This window comes from Bombina bombina, chromosome 3 (assembly GCF_027579735.1).
Source record: "Bombina bombina isolate aBomBom1 chromosome 3, aBomBom1.pri, whole genome shotgun sequence".
NCBI lineage: Eukaryota > Metazoa > Chordata > Amphibia > Anura > Bombinatoridae > Bombina > Bombina bombina.
The window spans coordinates 629,448,633-629,466,924 of record NC_069501.1 but is presented as its reverse complement, the minus strand read 5'-3'; the positions used below and the strand labels follow the sequence as shown (position 1 = coordinate 629,466,924).

Sequence of the window (18,292 nt, the reverse complement as noted above, 5' to 3'; positions counted from 1 at the left end):
ACATTGTGCAGACCTAAACTCTGATGTATGACTTTGAAGCATATAGTATTGCTAGAGTATCCCTTTCTGACTATCTTAAAATCTAGTAATGTGTAAACTAAATAATACATTTAAAATTGTATGCCATATGATGGATCATTGTGCAAAATCCCCCCCCAAAGTCCATACATTTTGTATACTTACCATCTGATGTTGTCTTTGAAAATCAAGTGGCGAAGTCATTACAGGAGCCAATGCCAGAATCATCTGATATATAAATTACCTATGATAAGAAAAATATAACATTATATTTGGATCTAATCATTTGTTGAACAATCCTAACATGTTTGCACAATTCTCTACTTCTCATTTACCTAAAATTCATACATATTCACAATGCTCCTCTATAACTTCTAGTATTTACAATCTGAAGTTGCGGTTGATGATGTTGTCTCTGACATTTAGCCCCTCATCCCGGAATGGCCCCTCTAGAACTGGGTTGTCCTCCTCATCTTGGAGGAGGTCTCAGGCGCCTGGACGGCCTGCAGTATACCAGCCCGCTGAGCTAGGTTATGCAGGACGCTGCAGGCTATAACGATCTTTGCCACCTTCCTAGGGCTGTATTGGATGGCTCTTCCAGACCTATACAGGCATCTTAAGCGCATTTTGAGGAGCCCAAACATCCGCTCCACTACAGCCCTAGTCCGCTTGTGTGCCCGATTGTAGTGCTCCTGGGCCTTGTCTGCGGGGATATGCAATGGCGTAATGAGCCAAGGCCGGCTCATGTAACCCGAATCACCTAGAAAAAATAAACATAAAAAATGTAAAATATTACAAATATCTTAAAAATTATTATATTAAAATACATTTCAATAAGATACAATCGGCTAGATTACGAGTTTTTCGTTTTGAGCTGTGCGGTGCTAACGAGCAGTTTATGCTCACTGCTAACTTACAGACAGCCCTGGTATTACGGGTTTTTACAAACCCGCCGTTAACCGCAAAAAAGTGAGCGTAGAGCAAATTTTGCTCCACATCTTACCTCAATACCAGCGCTGCTTACGTTAGCGGTGAGCTGGCTAAACGTGCTCGTGCACAATTTCCCCATAGGAATTAATGGGGGAGAGCCGGCTGAAAAAAAAACTAACACCTGCAAAAAAGCAGCGTTTAGCTCCTAACGCAGCCCCATTGATTCCTATGGGGAAATAAAAGTTATGTCTACACCTAACACCCTAACATGAACCCCGAGTCTAAACACCCCTAATCTTATACTTTTTAACCCCTAATCTGCCGTCCCCGACATCGCCGACACCTACATTATATTATTAACCCCTAATCTGCTGCTCCGGACACCGCCGCCACATACATTATATGTATGAACCCCTAATCTGCTGCCCCCAACATCGCCGACACCTAAATTATATTTATTAACCCCTAATCTGCAGCCCCCAATGTTGCCGCAACCTAGCTACATTTATTAACCCCTAATCTGCCGCTCCCAACATTGCCACCACTATAATAAAGTTATTAACCCCTAAACCTAAGTCTAACCCTAACCCCCCCTAACTTAAATATAATTTAAATAAATCTAAATAAAATAACTACAATTAACTAAATAATTCCTATTTAAAACTAAATACTTACCTATAAAATAAACCCTAAATTGCTACAATATAACTAATAGTTACATTGTAGCTAGCTTAGGGTTTATTTTTATTTTACAGGCAACTTTGTATTTATTTTAACTAGGTACAATAGTTATTAAATAGTTATTAACTATTTAATAACTACCTAGTTAAAATAAAGACATATTTACCTGTAAAATAAAACATCACCTAAGTTACAATTACACCTAACACTACACTACAATTAAATTAATTACCTAAATTAAATACAATTAATTCCAATTAAATTAAATTATCTTAAGTACAAAAAACCCCCAATAAATTACAGAAAATAATAAACAAATTACAAGATTTTAAAACTAATTACACCTAATCTAATCCCCCTAACAAAATAAAAAAGCCCCCCTGAAAATAAAAAAACCCTACCCTACCCTAAATTACAAATAGCCCTTAAAAGGGCCTTTTGCGGGGCATTGCCCCTAAGTAATCAGCTCTTTTACCTGAAAAAAAATTACAATTCCCCCCCAACATTAAAACCCACCACCCACACAACCAACCCTACTCTAAAACCCACCCAATCCCCCCTTAAAAAAACCTAACACTAACCCCCTGAAGATCACCTTACCGGGAGACGTCTTCACCCAACTGGGCCGAAGTCCTCAACGAAGCCGGGAGAAGTCTTCATCCAAGCCGGGTGAAGTGGTCCTCCAGACGGGCAGAAGTCTTCATCCAGACGGCATCTTCTATCTTCATCCATCCGGCGCGGAGCGGGTCCATCTTCAAGACATCCGACACGGAGCATCCTCTTCTTCTGACGGCTAAACACAGAATGAAGGTTCCTTTAAATGACGTCATCCAAGATGGCGTCCCTTCAATTCCTATTGGCTGATAGAATTCTATCAGCCAATAGGAATTAAGGTAGAAAAAATCCTATTGGCTGATTGGAACAGCCAATGGAATGCCAGATCAATCCTATTGGCTGATTGGATCAGCCAATAGGATTGAACTTCAATCCTATTGGCTGATTGCATCAGCCAATAGGATTTTTTCTACCTTAATTCCGATTGGCTGATAGAATTCTATCAGCCAATCGGAATTGTAGGGACGCAAACTTGGATGACGTCATTTAAAGGAACCTTCATTCTGTGTTTAGCCGTCGGAAGAAGAGGATGCTCTGCGTCGGATGTCTTGAAAATGGACCCGCTCCACGCCGGATGGATGAAGATAGAAGATGCCGTCTGTATGAAGACTTCTGCCCGTCTGGAGGACCACTTCGCCCGGCTTGGATGAAGACTTCTCCCGGCTTCGTCAAGGACTTTGGCCCGGTTGGGTGAAGACGTGTCCTGGTAAGGTGATCTTCAGGGGGTTAGTGTTAGGTTTTTTTAAGGAGGGATTGGGTGGGTTTTAGAGTAGGGTTGGTTGTGTGGGTGGTGGGGTTTAATGTTGGGGGGGGAATTGTAATTTTTTTGTAAGGTAAAAGAGCTGATTACTTTGGGGCAATGCCCAGCAAAAGGCCCTTTTAAGGGCTATTTGTAATTTAGGGTAGGGTTTTTTATTTTGGGGGGGCTTTTTTATTTTGTTAGGGGGATTAGATTAGGTGTAATTAGTTTAAAAATCTTGTAATTTGTTTATTATTTTCTGTAATTTAGTGGGGGGGGGTTGTACTTTAAATAGGAATTATTTAGTTAATTGTAGTAATTTTATTTAGATTTATTTAAATTATATTTAAGTTAGGTGAGGTTAGGGTTAGATTTAGGTTTAGGGGTTAATAACTTAATTATAGTGGCGGCGACGTTGGGGGCGGCAGATTAGGGGTTAATAAATGTAGGTAGGTGTCGGCGATGTTAGGGCCAGCAGATTAGGGATTAATAATATTTAAATAGTGTTTGCGATGCGGGAGTTCGGCGGTTTAGGGGTTAATATATTTATTATAGTGGTGGCGATGTCCGGTTCGGCAGATTAGGGGTTTAAAAATTTATTTTAGTGTTTGCGATGTGGGAGGGCCTCGGTTTAGAAGTTAATAGGTAGTTTATGGGTGTTAGTGTACTTTTTAGCACTTTAGTTAAGAGTTTTATGCTACGGCGTTGTAGTGACTTTTAAATGCGGTACCAGGCTTGACAGGAGAGGGTCTACCGCTCACTTTTGGTCAGACTCGTAATACCGGCGCTATGCTAGTCCCATTGAAAATATAGGATACGCAATTGATGTAAGTGGATTTATGGTATCTCCGAGTCTAGCCAAAAAAGTGAGCGGTTTACCTGTACCTGCAAGACTCGTAATACCAGCGGGTGTTAAAAAGCAGCGTTGGGATCGGCCAACGCTGCTTTTTAAGCCTAACGCAAGACTCGTAATCTAGCCGAATGCATTTGTGTACACGAAAATCGCATAAATTAGACATTTGCTGAAAGAGAAAGAAATGGTTAAATTGCATCCTATAGCTGCACATTTAAGCTAGGAAATGCTACATATCTGTTTGGAGCTAAAACTAGACATTTGCACAAAGACAATATGCCTGATTCCCCTTATTTATCAAAGCCTACAGACCGGCAAAAGTAGAATTTTGTGACGTAACATACGATCCGTCGGTCTCAGTCCGTCACAGATCGATGGTTACGTCACTACAGATGTTCCAAATGCAAATTCGGCACTATCTGACTACTTTTGCTATTTATCAAATTTCTACCAGGTACCTGGTTTTCAATCCGCCGCCCTGGAGGCCGCAGATGCCATAGGAATCAAAGGGAGTCTGAAAGCAGCGAAAGTTGATGTTCACTGCTGCCCGATATCCCATTGATTCCTATGGTATAATATAAGTTATGTTTACACCTAACACCCTAACATGTACCCCGAGTCTAAACACCCCTAATCTGCCGCCCCCTATACTGCCGCCACCTACATTATACTTATTAACCCCTAATCTGCCGCCCCTACACCGCCGCCACCTACATTATACTTATTAACCCCTAATCTGCCACCCCCTACACCGCCGCCACCTACATTATATTTATTAACCCCTAATCTACCGCCCCCTACACCGCCGCCACCTACCTTTTACTTATTAACCCCTAATCTGCCGCCCCTAACTGCCGCCACCTAAATAAAAGTTATTAACCCCTATCCCGCTGCTCCCGGAGCCCACCGCAACTAAATAAAGTTATTAACCCCAAAACCCCTGGCCTCCCACATCACTAGCACTTACTAAACCTATTAACCCCTAAACCGCCAGCCCCCCACATTGCCATAAACTAAATTAAACTATTAACCCCTAAACCTAACAACCCCTGACCTTACATTAAATATTAACTCATCCCTATCTTATAATAAATTTAAACTTACCTTTAGATTTAAATTAAACTATATTAAACTATGAATTAATCTACCCTAACTATTATACTAAAATTACATTAAACTATATTAAACTAATAATTAACTTACCCTAACTATTATACTAAAATTACATTAAACTATATTAAATTAATAATTAACCTACCATAACTATTATACTAAAATTACATTAAACTATATTAAATTAATAATTAACCTACCCTAACTATTATACTAAAATTACATTAAACTATTTTAAAATAAAATTTAATCTAACCTAACTTTTATGCTAAAATTACATAAAACTACAAATTAAATTAAATATATATTTAAACACCTAAACCTACTCAAATAATTTAAATCTACACTACAAAATTACAAAGTTACAAAAAACTAAGTTACACAAAATAAAAAATACTGTTACACAAAAAAATAAACACTAAGTTACAAAAAATAAAAAAGACATTATCAAAGCTTTAAACTAATTACACCTAATCTAAGGGCCCTATGAAAATAAAAAAGCCCCCCCAAAATAACAAAACCCCTAGCCTACAATAAACTACAAATAGCCCTTAAAAGGGCCTTTTGCGGGGCATTACCCCAAAGTAATCAACTCTTTTACCTGTAAAAAAATACAAAACCCCCCCCCCCCGACAGTAAAAACCCACCACCAACACAACCAACCCCCCAAATAAAAAGCAAACTAAAAAAAACTAAGCTCCCCATTGCCCTGAAAAGGGCATTTGGATGGGCATTGCCATTAAAAGGGCATTTAGCTCTTTTGCATCTCAAAACCCTAATCTAAAAATAAAACCCACCCTATAAACCCTTAAAAAATCCTAACACTAACCCCTGAAGATCGACTTACAGTTTTGAAGATCCGACATCCATCCTCCAAGAAGCCGGGAGAAGTCTTCATCGAAGCGGCAAGAAGTCCTCCAAGAAGCCTTCATCCAAGCCCGCAGAAGTCTTCACCCAGACGGCATCTTCTATCTTCATCCATCCAGTGCAGAGTGGGTCCATCTTCAAGACATCCAATGCGGAGCATCGTCTTCTTCCGACGGACTAACGACGAATGAAGGTTCCTTTAAATTATGTCATCCAAGTTGGCGTCCCTTAGATTCCGATTGGCTGATAGAATTCTATCAGCCAATCTGAAGTAAGGTTGAAAAAATCCTATTGGCTGTTGCAATCAGCCAATGGGATTGAACTTCAATCCTATTGGCTGATCCAATCAGCCAATAGGATTGAGCTTGCATTCTATTGGCTGATTGGAATAGCCAATAGAATGCAAGCTCAATCCTATTGGCTGATTGCAACAGCCAATAGGATTTTTTCAACCTTAATTCCGATTCTATCAGCCAATCGGAATCTAAGGGATTAATACAGGCCCTCAAGCTCCATTCAGAGCTTGATAAATGGGCTTCTATGAAAGTGTTTGGAATTTTGGAAGGGCTGGTCATTTGCTGGAGCACGCAGCGCAATGTGGGTGTAATCTATTGCTCCCAACGCATTGGGCATTCGAGCTATTGCATAGAATTTCCTCTTAAGGCTCCTCCAATCGCCATCATTTTGAGAGAATCCTATGTAAAGCTTACAAACTCATACCATGGCGTCCAGAAAGTTGTCAAAAACCACAGAGAAAGTACCCTGAGACAGCCCATGCATGTACCCCTCTCCGGATTGAAAACTTCCAGAGGCCAGGACGTGTATGCAACTTAGCATCTTGGTCATACCAAGGATTGCAGTCTGCATTAAACCAGATGAGGTTTAAGTACTTCATAAAGGCCCATGAGTTGCTCTTGATTGAGCCTATACTTGTCATAAACCTCGAAGTCACTCATGTTATCCAAGGTGGGTCTCATCCTGTGAACAGGAGGACCACTGATCAGACAAGCCCTACGCCTCTCTTGGAGACACCGAGCATGCCTGATTCTGTTGTACACAATTCGTGCAACAGCACCAGCACCAACTAACTGGGGATCATCCATATTTGCCAAGCCAAACAGCACAAAGCTAAACAGCAGAGCAAACACACATGGAGTAACAAGGTATGCAAAAACACAAAAGCGATTTGATACAATGTCAATCACAAGGGACGCTTTGGCCATGTTGTTTGGGGAATTTATAGTGCAATATGTCCAATGGTAGCGAGTTCGTAATGATTGCTTATTGTATACACTGGATTATATGAGAGCGTCGCGAATGCTTTCAAAGTGGGCGGATTTTCTTGTGTTGGATGAAATTTATTTTCCCTCCAATGAATCGTAATGTGAAAGTGTAAAATCTAACATATACAGTGCACCTTCGTGATGTTTGTTCATATGCGTAATAAATACTTATTAAACGCAATGTTATAGTAAAAACCACACGTCCACGCTAACATGATTGAAAGTGCATACTTGTGTATAATGTGCATAGACATGGCATAGAATCTGATTGATCAATGTTGCAGCAATATTGTTGCCAAACGATAAAGTAACGGCTGACATCTATAATATTATTTATATAAGTGATTGGCGAGATCTCAATATTTTACGTGTCCCATTGAAATCGCAATAATAATAAAGATCTTCCGGCTGACATCTAAAATTCTATATGTAAGTGATTGGCGAGATGTCAATATTTTACGTGTCCCATTGAAACCACAATAATAATGAAGAACTTCCAACCCTCTCGTTTACGTATATGTAATATTGTAGTATTGAGTGAGAAACTGCTGAAAGGGGCGGTACAGTCCTAATGCTGGAATCTGTATGGTTGAAGCTTAGAATGGGCATCATATTAGCAACCTGCCTGTCTAGTTTGCAAATCTTCATTCTGTTGTTGTATTTTGCAACATTCTTATTGTGTGCTGATTAAAAAAGATAAATGTGTGCTTTGTTGCTGTGTGATGTGTGTTATGTACATCTATTATGTATTGTGATTCTCTCCCACATCTGTTCATTTATATAAAGCAGTATAGCATTGTTGTTCCTTCCAAAAAAGCGACAGCTCTAATATTTTCTAATGATATATTATTATTGTACGTAATTCCTAATGGTATATTATGAGTGAATCGTGATGTTAAAGGGACACTAAATCCATAATTTTTGTTTCATGATTCCGAGAGAAAATCCAATGTTAACCAACCTTCCAATGTAGTTGTATGATGTAAATGTGTTCTTTGTTTATATCTGTTTTTTTGAATGAATATCAATGCACATGTATGAGTCAATAACAAAAGGCATGTATGTGCATCCATCAATTATCATCTGGTAAGCTTATCTAGATATGCTGTTCATCCAAGCATATGAGTTGAATAAATTAAATGCTATAATAGACGTAAATGAGACGTATTTACAATTGGCTACTGTTTGTGAATAATGAAATCTTAAAAAATAATTTTCTGTCCGTTTAAATATGATTTAATTTTTTAAACCGATTTCGTATTGGTGATTATAGAATTGTTCGTGATTTCTAGTTGAATTAATGTAATTTCCTTTAAGAATTTTATGTTGTAGTGATGTTCACACAAGTAAAAGCCATAACTCCATAGGGAAATAGTAATTTCTTGATCTATTTGTCATAGCAGGACTAACGCAAGAATGAATGAATTAGCCCCACAATTCTTTTTTTTTTTTTTTTATTGTTTTTTACAAAAAGAACACATACTAAACCAATTACACAAACGTTACATAAATAATAAGAATCACCTTAAAAACTATGGGTAATCTAAGCACTCATATACTTTTGCCAAGAAAAAAAAGAAAATCATACTAACTCTATCCTCAGCCCTTTGCCCTTTACACCGAGAGAGATGGAGAATCCCTTATTAACTTTTCCCAGATAATCTTTGCTTCCTTGGGAGTTTCGTAATTATTGTTATACAAATAAAAATATTCTTCGTTCAACAAATTTTCGTTAACTTTTTTGATCCACTCTTCTTTTGTAGGGATTACTACTGTTTTCCATTTACTTAAAATTAAACTCTTTGCTCTATTAAGCATGATTTGGTATAGGTATCTTCTGGATTTATTACCCTTAAAATCCAAATTGTTTAATATAGCTGTAAGGAAATTGTTCAATTTTTCCTATCTTCCCTGCTATCTATTACTTGTAATATGTTGGCCCAAAAAGGCTTAATTCTTGGGCAGAACCACATAATATGGGATAGCGAATCCCTATCCCCACAGTTTCTCCAACAGCTATCTTGAGTATGGGGGTAGTACTATGAGTATGGATAGGGTAGTAGATGGTGCATCTTGTTAGGATCTTTAAGTTTTGTTCTAACATTCTAGCTGATATGGAAGATTTAGCTGTACAATGGAATATATTTAACCAAATCTTAGGGTCTATATCCAATTTTAATTCCATTTGCCAATTCTTAATATAAGGAGGGGGGGAATCCGTACTATCCTGTAAGATACCGTATGCCTTAGAGAGGATATGTTTTATATTCACCCTAGAGTTACATAAATTCTCCATTTTTTTAGCCCCACAATTCTAACGCTGGTATTATGAGTTTTAAAGTCTAAAAATTTTGTGTGCGTTAGGTAAATCTGTCGGTCGCGTGCACGAGCATGTATTCCCCATAGAAGTCAATGGAGGAGAGAAATTTCAAGAGAAATAAAATCCAACACTTGTGTTCAGCGTAAAGTGAGTGACGTCATGTTCTTCTGTAAAAAAGTAGCTAAATCATATTAATTTCATAATAAAGTAATGTTTTATGTAGGTAATGTGCTGTATATTGTTTGTATGTATCGATTTGTGTATGTATGTGATAATATTTTTAGTTAGATGTAGCTAAATGAGTGTATGTTCATGTATGTCTATGTAAGTCAATGTAAAATGGGATTGTGTGCATTTTTTTTACAAACATCCGAGATCTCGTAACTTGATCTGTTATATTTTGACATGAAAATTTTAAATTTAAAAATGAAATATTGTAGAGTGTTTGTATGAGTGTAGGTGTACTTTGTGTAATGTTTTTGAAGTGATTGGTGGATGTTTTTGTTATTGGTATATCATTAACTACTGGGTCTGTGTGAGCGTTAGGTATTTGAGCGTAAATGGGGATATTTGTGGCGCTACAGAAGCGGTAGGGAAAATGAAGCGTTATGGCCCATAACGATGATATTTGAGTCATAACGCACAACTTATAATCTAGCTGTGTGATAGTAGGCATGAATATAATGGGCCGTCTGTGTGTGCATAACTCTAATACAAGGCATATGCAGTTTATACCTGTGTGTCTGATACTATGTATATGTGTGTATCTGGGGTACAAGCTGTGTATACATAATGTGTCTGTGATGTAATGTGCATTTATAAATACATGTCTGTGGTAGAAAGTGTGTGTATGTTTGTGAAACAACATGAGTGTATAAAAGTGTTTCTGTTTATATGTGCAAATGTGTGTCTAGATGTGTTTAAATTAAAACTGGACGTGCCTGCATAAGGTGTATGTGTTTAAATGTGTGTGATACAGGCTGATTGTATTAGTGTTTGTGTGTGATCCAATGTGCATATATAAATGTGTGTATTTGTGATACAAGTAATATTTATAATGTGTTTTTCTGATAAATGACATTTGTACAAATGTGTATATCTGTGCTATATGGCATGCATATAATTGTGTAGTGATACATGGTGTGTGTATAAAAGTGTCTGTGATATCAGGTGTGTGTGTCTTTACTGTTGTCACTGATACAAGATGTGTGTTTAAATGTATGGTTATGATATATGGTTGGTGTATAAATGTTTATGTGATAAAAAGTGTGTGTGTAACTCTATCACTGATACACGAACACGATATGCGTGTGTGCTTCTGATATGTGGTGTATATATAAATAAATATGTGCCTGTAATACAAGATGTGTACACAACACCAATATAATGTGTGCTTCTGATGTATTGTGTGTGTATAAACGTGTGCCTGTGATAAAAGGTCTGTGTGTCATTGATATAAGATGTGTGCTGCTGATGTATTGTGTAGTGTGTGTGTAAATGTGTGCCTCTGATACAAGGTATGTACACAACTCACTGTGTGTCACCAATATAAGATGTGTGAATAATGTGTGCTTCTGAAGTATTGTATGTGTGTATAAATGTGTGCCTGTGATACAAGGTATGTGTACAACTGTGTGTCACTGATATAATGGGGGATATTTATCAAGTCGTCAACCGCAAATACGCTGGAATTTCGCAGCGTAATTGTGGCGAGCTTGATTCGACCTAGTTATCAAACCCTACAGACCGGCAAAAGTTGAAATCTGTGACGTAACATACGATCCGCCATTCTCAATACGACACAGATCGATGCTTACGTCATTACAGATGTTCCGAATACACATTCCGCACTATTTGACACTTTTTCAAAGTTATCAAATAGTTAACCGGTACGCAGCTATTCCGGCCCAGCGTACCTGGTTTTCAATCCGCCACCCTGGAGGCTGCGGATGCCATAGGAATCAATAGGAGTCTGAAAGCAGCAAAAGCTTATGTTCGATGCTGCCAGATATCCCATTGATTTCTATGGTAGAAAACCAGTAACGTTTACACCTAACACCCTAACATAAGCCCAGAGTCTAAAGACCCCTAATCTGCCGCCCCGACATCGCCACAACCTACATAAAATTATTAACCCCTATTCCGCAGCTCCCAGACCCCGCCGCAACTAAATAAAGTTATTAACCCTTATCCCGCTGCTCCCGGACCCCGCCACATCCTAAATAAAAATGTGACAAATTCTCCAGCTAGTAGTGAAAAGTTGACCTTTATTTGTGCATACAGAGTTCCAACAATAACAGCTGTTATTGTTGGAACTCTGTATGCACAAATAAAGGTCAACTTTTCACTACTAGCTGGAGAATTTGCCGCATTGTGATCTGATTGGGTCTGGTTAACCCTCTCCGTGCTCAGTATTACCTGGTGGGTGCTGTATTTCATTTACCTGTTGAAATTTGCAACCTTAATAAAGTTATTAACCCCTAAACCTCTGGCCTCCCACATCACTACCTTTAACTAAACCTATTAACCCCTAAACCGCCAGCTCCTCACATCAAAAATTAAGCTATTAACCCCTAAACCTAACAACCTGCTAACTTTACATTAAAATTACAACATCCCTATCTTATAATAAATTTAAACTTACCTGTATTAAAATAAACTATATTAAACTATTAATTAACCTACCCTAACTAATATACTAAAATTACATTTAACTAACAATTAAATTAACTATATTACATATTAAAAAACTCTAACCCTACTAAAATTATTTAAATCTACTATTAAAAATTACTAAATTACCCCAAAAAATAAACGCTGTTAAAAAAAATAAAAAACACTAAATTATGAAGAAAAAAAACACAATATCAAAAATAAAAACGAATTACACCTAATCTAATAGCCCTATCAAAATAAATAAAAACCTAGCCTACAATGAACTACCAATGGCCCTTAAAAGGGCCTTTTGTGGGGCATTGCCCTAAAGAAATCAGCTCTTTTACCTGTAAAAAAAAAAATACAAACACCCCCCCAACAGTAAAACCCACCACCCACACAACCAACCCCCCCAAATAAAAAGCCTATCTAAAAAAACCTAAGCTCCCCATTGCCCTGAAAAGGGCATTTGTATGGGCATTGCCCTTAAAAGGGCATTTAGCTCTTTTACCTGCCCACGTCATCCAAGATAGCTCTTTTACCTGTAGGATGAGAGCTCAAGCCTATTGGCTGATTGGAACAGCCAATAGGATGAGAGCTGCTCAAATCCTATTGGCTGATTGGAACAGCCAATAGGATTTTAGCAGATAGGAATGCAAGGGACACCATCTTGGATGACGTCACTTGCATTCAAGTTCCAGTTTACGGAGGCGACCGTATTGAAGAGGAGCTCCAGCGCCGGATGTCTTCAGGATGGACCTGCTTCGCGCCGGATGGATGAAGATAGAAGATGCTGCATGGATGAAGACTTTGCCGGATGGATGAAGATGGAAGAGGCCGCCCGGATGAAGATAGAAGATGCCGCATGGATGAAGACTTCGCCGGATGGATGAAGATGGAAGAGGCCGCCCGGATGAAGATTTCTTGCCTTCCGGATGAAGACTTCTTGCCTTCCGGATGAAGACTTCTTGCCGGCTGGATGGATCCTTCAAGCGGAACTTTAAAAACTGTAAGTGAATCGTCGGGGGTTAGTGTTAGGTTTATTTAAGGGTTTTTTGGGTGGGTTTTATTTTTAGAGTATGGTCTGGGCAGGTAAAAGAGCTAAATGCCCTTTTAAGGGCAATGCCCATTCAAATGTCCTTTTCAGGGCAATGGGGAGCTTAGGTTTTTAGATAGGCTTTTTATTTGGGGGGGTTGGTTGGTTGGGTGGTGGGTTTTACTGTTGGGGGGTGTTTTTTTTTTTTTTTTTTTACAGGTAAAAGAGCTGAAGGCCCTTTTAAAGGCCAGTGGTAGTTTATTGTAGGCTAGGGTTTTTTTATTTTGGGGGGGACTTTTTTATTTTGATAGGGCCATTAGATTAGGTGTAATTCGTTTTTATTTTTGATACTGTGGTTTGTTTGTTTTTCATAATTTAGTGTTTTTTATTTTTTGTAACTTAGCGTTTATTTTTTTTGGTAATTTAGTCATTTTTAATAGTAGATTTAAATAATTTTAATTTTAATGTAATTTAGTTAATTTAATTGCTAGTTTAATGTAATTGTAATTTAATGTAGGTTAATTAATAGTTTTAAAATAGTTTATTTTAATTCTACAGGTAAGTTTAAATTTATTTTAAGATAAGGATGTGGTCATTTTAATGTAAAAATTTAGTTTATGGCGATGTGGGGGGCTGGAGGTTTAGAGGTTAATAGGTTAAGTTATTGGTAGTGATGTGGGAGGCCAGAGGTTTAGGGGTTTATACGTTTATTTAGTGGCGGCGGGGTCCGGGAGCGGCGGTATAGGGGTTAAACATTTTAGTATAGTGGCAGCATTTAGTGACGCGGCTTTTTGCCGGCTTTTTTTATAAATATGGAGAGCATATTCAGGTCTGCGGCCGCGATGTTAGGCGAGCGTATTGGTGCTGGCGAATGCAGCATAGTTGAGGCTTTGATAAATATCCCCCAATATGTGTGCTTCTGATGTATTGTGTGGTGTCTGTATAAATGTGTGCCTCTGATACAAGGTATGTACACAACTGTGTGTCACTCATATAAGATGTGTGCATAATGTGTGCTTCTGATGTATTGTGTGCCTGCATAAATGTGTCCCTGTGATACAAGGTATGTACCCAACTGTATGTCACTCAAATAAAATGAATAATGTGTGCTTCTGATGTATTATGTGTGTGGGTATAAATGTGTGCCTGTGATACAAGCTATGTACACATCTGTATGTCACTCATATACAATGAATAATGTGTGCTTCTGATGTATTGTGACTGTGTGTGTGAAAAATATGTCATAGCCATAATATTTTCATTTGTATCAGGTACACTTAGTTTCATCAAAAAGGGGTGTTTTACTTTTTACCCAATGGGTGTTGAGTACACCCTTTTTAAATCAGCACGAGTGTCATTTTTTGCAGTAGTGAGTACAGCAACCAGCCAAAATGTGTATACTGTTTGTATGTTTTGTACCTTATTCCAGCCCTCCTATGGAATTTTAACATTGGTTTAATAAATGCTATGTTTTACATATTTTGCTGCTCCAACCCCCTTTTTTCTTGGATGGAGTGTAAAAAATATGTGCCTGTGATACAAGGTGTGTACACAACTATGTGTCACTCATATAAGATGTGTGCATAATGCGTGCTTCTGATATATTGTGTGGGTATAAATGTATGCCTGTGCTACAAGGTTCCTAAGTAACAGATCACTTTTAATGGATGTAATATACAGGACAAAAGGTGTGTGATAAAGAGGATATCATTATATCAGATAAACAAATGTATATATAACATTGTGATCATGTTATAGCTGGGGTATATAACACAGTGGGGCCTAGTTATCAAGCCGTCAACCTCAAATACGCTGGAATTCCGCAGCGTATTTGTGGCGAGGCTGATTCGCCTTAGTTATCAAGCCCTAGATACCGGCAAAAGTATAATTTTGTGACGTAAGCTTTGATCCGCCAGACTCAGTCCGACACAGATCGATTCTTACGTCACTCCAGATGTTCTGCACACAAGTGCGGCACAATCTGACTACTTTTGCTAGTTATCAAAAAACTAGCAGGTACGCTCGGCAATTTTCCGGCCCAGCGTACCTGGTTTTCAAACCGCCGCCCTGGAGGCGGCGGATCCCATAGGAATCAATGGGAGTCTGACCATAGCGAAAGTTCATGTTCGCTGTTGCCAGACATCCCATTGATTCCTATGGGAGCTGTCTACACCTAACACCCTAACATGTACCCCGAGTCTAAACACCCCTAATCTGTCCCCCCTACACCGCCACAACTAAATAAAGTTATTACCCCCTAAACCGCCGCTCCCGGAGCCCACCGCCACTCTAATAAACTTATTAACCCCTAAACCGCCGCTCCCGGAGCCCACCGCAAGCTATAATATATATGTTAACCCCTAAACCGCCGCTCCCGGTCCCCGCCGCAACTATAATATATGTATTAACTCCTAAACCGCCGCTCCCAGACCCCGCCGCCACCTACATGATACCTATTAACTCCTATCCTGCCCCCCCTATACTGTCGCCACCTATAATAAAGTTATTAACCCCTACCCTGCCAATCCCGGACCTCGCCGCAACTAAATAAATAGTTTAACCCCTAAACCACCGCTCCTGGACCCCGCCGCAACCTATATTAAACTTATTAACCCCTAATCTGCCCCCCACACCGTCGCCACCTATAATAAGTTTATTAACCCCTATCCTGCCCCCCCTACACCGCCGCCACTGTAATAAAATTATTAACCCCTAAACCTAAGTCTAACCCTAACACCCCCCTAACTTAAATATTAATTAAATAAATCTAAATAATATTTCTCTTATTAACTAAGTTAATCCTATTTAAAACTAAATACTTACCTTTAAAATAAACCCTAATATAGCTACAATATAAATAATAATTATATTGTAGCTATTTTAGGATTTATTTTTATTTTACAGGCAAATTTCAATTTATTTTAACTAGGTACAATAGCTATTAAATAGTTATTAACTATTTAATAGCTACCTAGTTAAAATAAAGAGAAATTTACCTGTAAAATAAAAATAAATCCTAAAATAGCTACAATATAATTATTATTTATATTGTAGCTATATTAGGGTTTATTTTAAAGGTAAGTATTTAGTTTTAAATAGGATTAACTTAGTTAATAAGAGAAATATTATTTAGATTTATTTAATTAATATTTAAGTTAGGGGGGTGTTAGGGTTAGGGTTAGACTTAGGTTTAGGGGTTAATAATTTTATTACAGTGGTGGCGGTGTAGTGGGGGGCAGGATAGGGGTTAATAAATTTATTATAGGTGGCGACGGTGTAGGGGGGGCAGATTAGGGGTTAATAAGTTTAATATAGGTTGCGGCGGGGTCCGGGAGCGGCGGTTTAGGGGTTAAACTATTTATTTAGTTGCGGCGAGGTCTGGGATCGTCAGGATAGGGGTTAATAAATTTATTATAGATTGCGGCGGTATAGGGGGGGCAGGATAGGGGTTACTAGGTATAATGTAGGTGGCGGCGGTGTCCGGGAGCGGCGGTTTAGGGGTAATACATTTATAAGAGTTGCGGCGGGGTCTAGGAGCGGCGGTTTAGGGGTTAATAACTTTATTGAGTTGCAGGGGGCTCCGGGGGCGCCGGTATAGGGGGTAGAACAGTGTAGTTAGTGTGGGTGCTTAGTGACAGGCTAGCAATAAAGCTGTGAAAAAGCCAAAGAGCAGCGAGATCGGATGAGTGATAACTCTCACAGTCCGCTGCTCATCGCCCCGTACTTGGTGCGCGGCTTTTTGACAGCTTTATTGATAACTTAGGCAAAATTTTGAAGGTCCGCGGCGGCGATGGTAGGCGAGCTTAGGCGGGCGTATTGGGCCGGCGAAGGCAGGTAAAAGTAGACGCGTTGATAACTAGGTCCCAATGTCTGTGATACGTGGTGTGTGTTTAACTGAAACTCTAATTTAGCATTTGACCAATGTACTATGGGGCCAATTTATCAAAGTGCGAGCGGACATGATACAATGTATTTATCATTGCACAAGAATTTCTTGTGAACTGCTTGTGCAATTCCGCCCCCTGCAGATTCGCGGGGTGTCAATCATCCTGATCGTATAGGATCGGGCGGATTGATGTTCGCAGCCTCAGAGCAGGCGGACAAGTTATGGAGCAGCGGTCTAAAGACCGCTGCTTCATAACTGCTGTTTCCGGCGAGCCTCAAGACTCGCACGGAAACAGGGGCATCAAGCTCCATTCGGCCCCTATGTGTCTATAAATAATTGCTTGATATTATTTTTTACCTCTTGTGAAATAAATAAGAAAATGAGCTATAATTTTCTGTACAGCTTTTTCAGAAACATGTGTGGCCATTTTAGACACTGATACATAAACCTTACAGTAACAGAAATAAAGAACCCTTATTGTATATACAGCAGAACACAGGGCCACTTTAATTTTTTTTAAATGAATTTCTCTCATTCATTTTTCCTTTCCGTTCTCCCATCCTCTCCTGTTCGCCTCAATTATTTTTTCATTCATTTCTCCTGCTGCACTGTCTGTCTCCCTCCTCACACACTGCATCCCCCCAGTATTGCTGGATAATAGATTGTTATCCACATCTGATCGTGAGATAGGAGATATAAAAAGCTCAGGAACCGCAGTGGTACTGTGCAAGCAGGGAGGTTTTCTAGTGTGGTCTAAACATACACATACAAGGCTGCTCAGGTTCATTGTTTTGTGTGATGTGAGGAATAGAAAGGAGGGTGACCTACACAGTGTAGTGTATAGTTGTGATGAATAGTGACAGTGCATGGTTACACTATGCTGCGCACTGAATAGCACACTAGTGCTGGATAGCGAGCATTATAACAATGAACAGTTACTTAAAGGGACAGTAAACACCACTATCATCTCTATTTATTCACAAAATACATAACCAATTGACCATTATCCACATACCCCCAATAGTGAAGAACATCATCACACATAAATATCCTTATCGTTATCATCTAAATATTGGTGTCCAAAATGGCCCCCAAACTCCTCCTCCCTCTACCTTCTTCATCCACCTTCAAATTTTTTTTCAATACCTCTGCTTGTTCACGATGCTTTCAAATGTGCCATCATGCAGTGAAGATGATATATCAACGTTACTGGCATGGCGATGCGCATATGCACCACAATTATTTTCCCTAGCTTCATTACCGAATGTACAGAATAGATCAATACCCTGTGTACTT

The 18,292-nt window shown here is 38.9% G+C and overlaps 1 protein-coding gene across 3 annotated transcripts in view; it reads left to right on the top strand.

Moving 5' to 3' along the window:
* LOC128653800 (CYFIP-related Rac1 interactor A) overlaps nt 1–18,292 on the top strand; it is a 200,658-nt gene that overhangs the window by 59,075 nt on the left and 123,291 nt on the right. The window contains exon 1 of one of the 3 annotated variants that reach the window (XM_053707312.1): nt 9,544–9,566. The exons of the other annotated variants lie outside the window; for them this stretch is intronic. The gene's annotated coding sequence lies outside the window, so the exon portion shown is untranslated. Of the gene's footprint in view, nt 1–9,543; nt 9,567–18,292 lie in introns of those variants that run through there. 3 annotated transcript variants of the gene reach the window in all.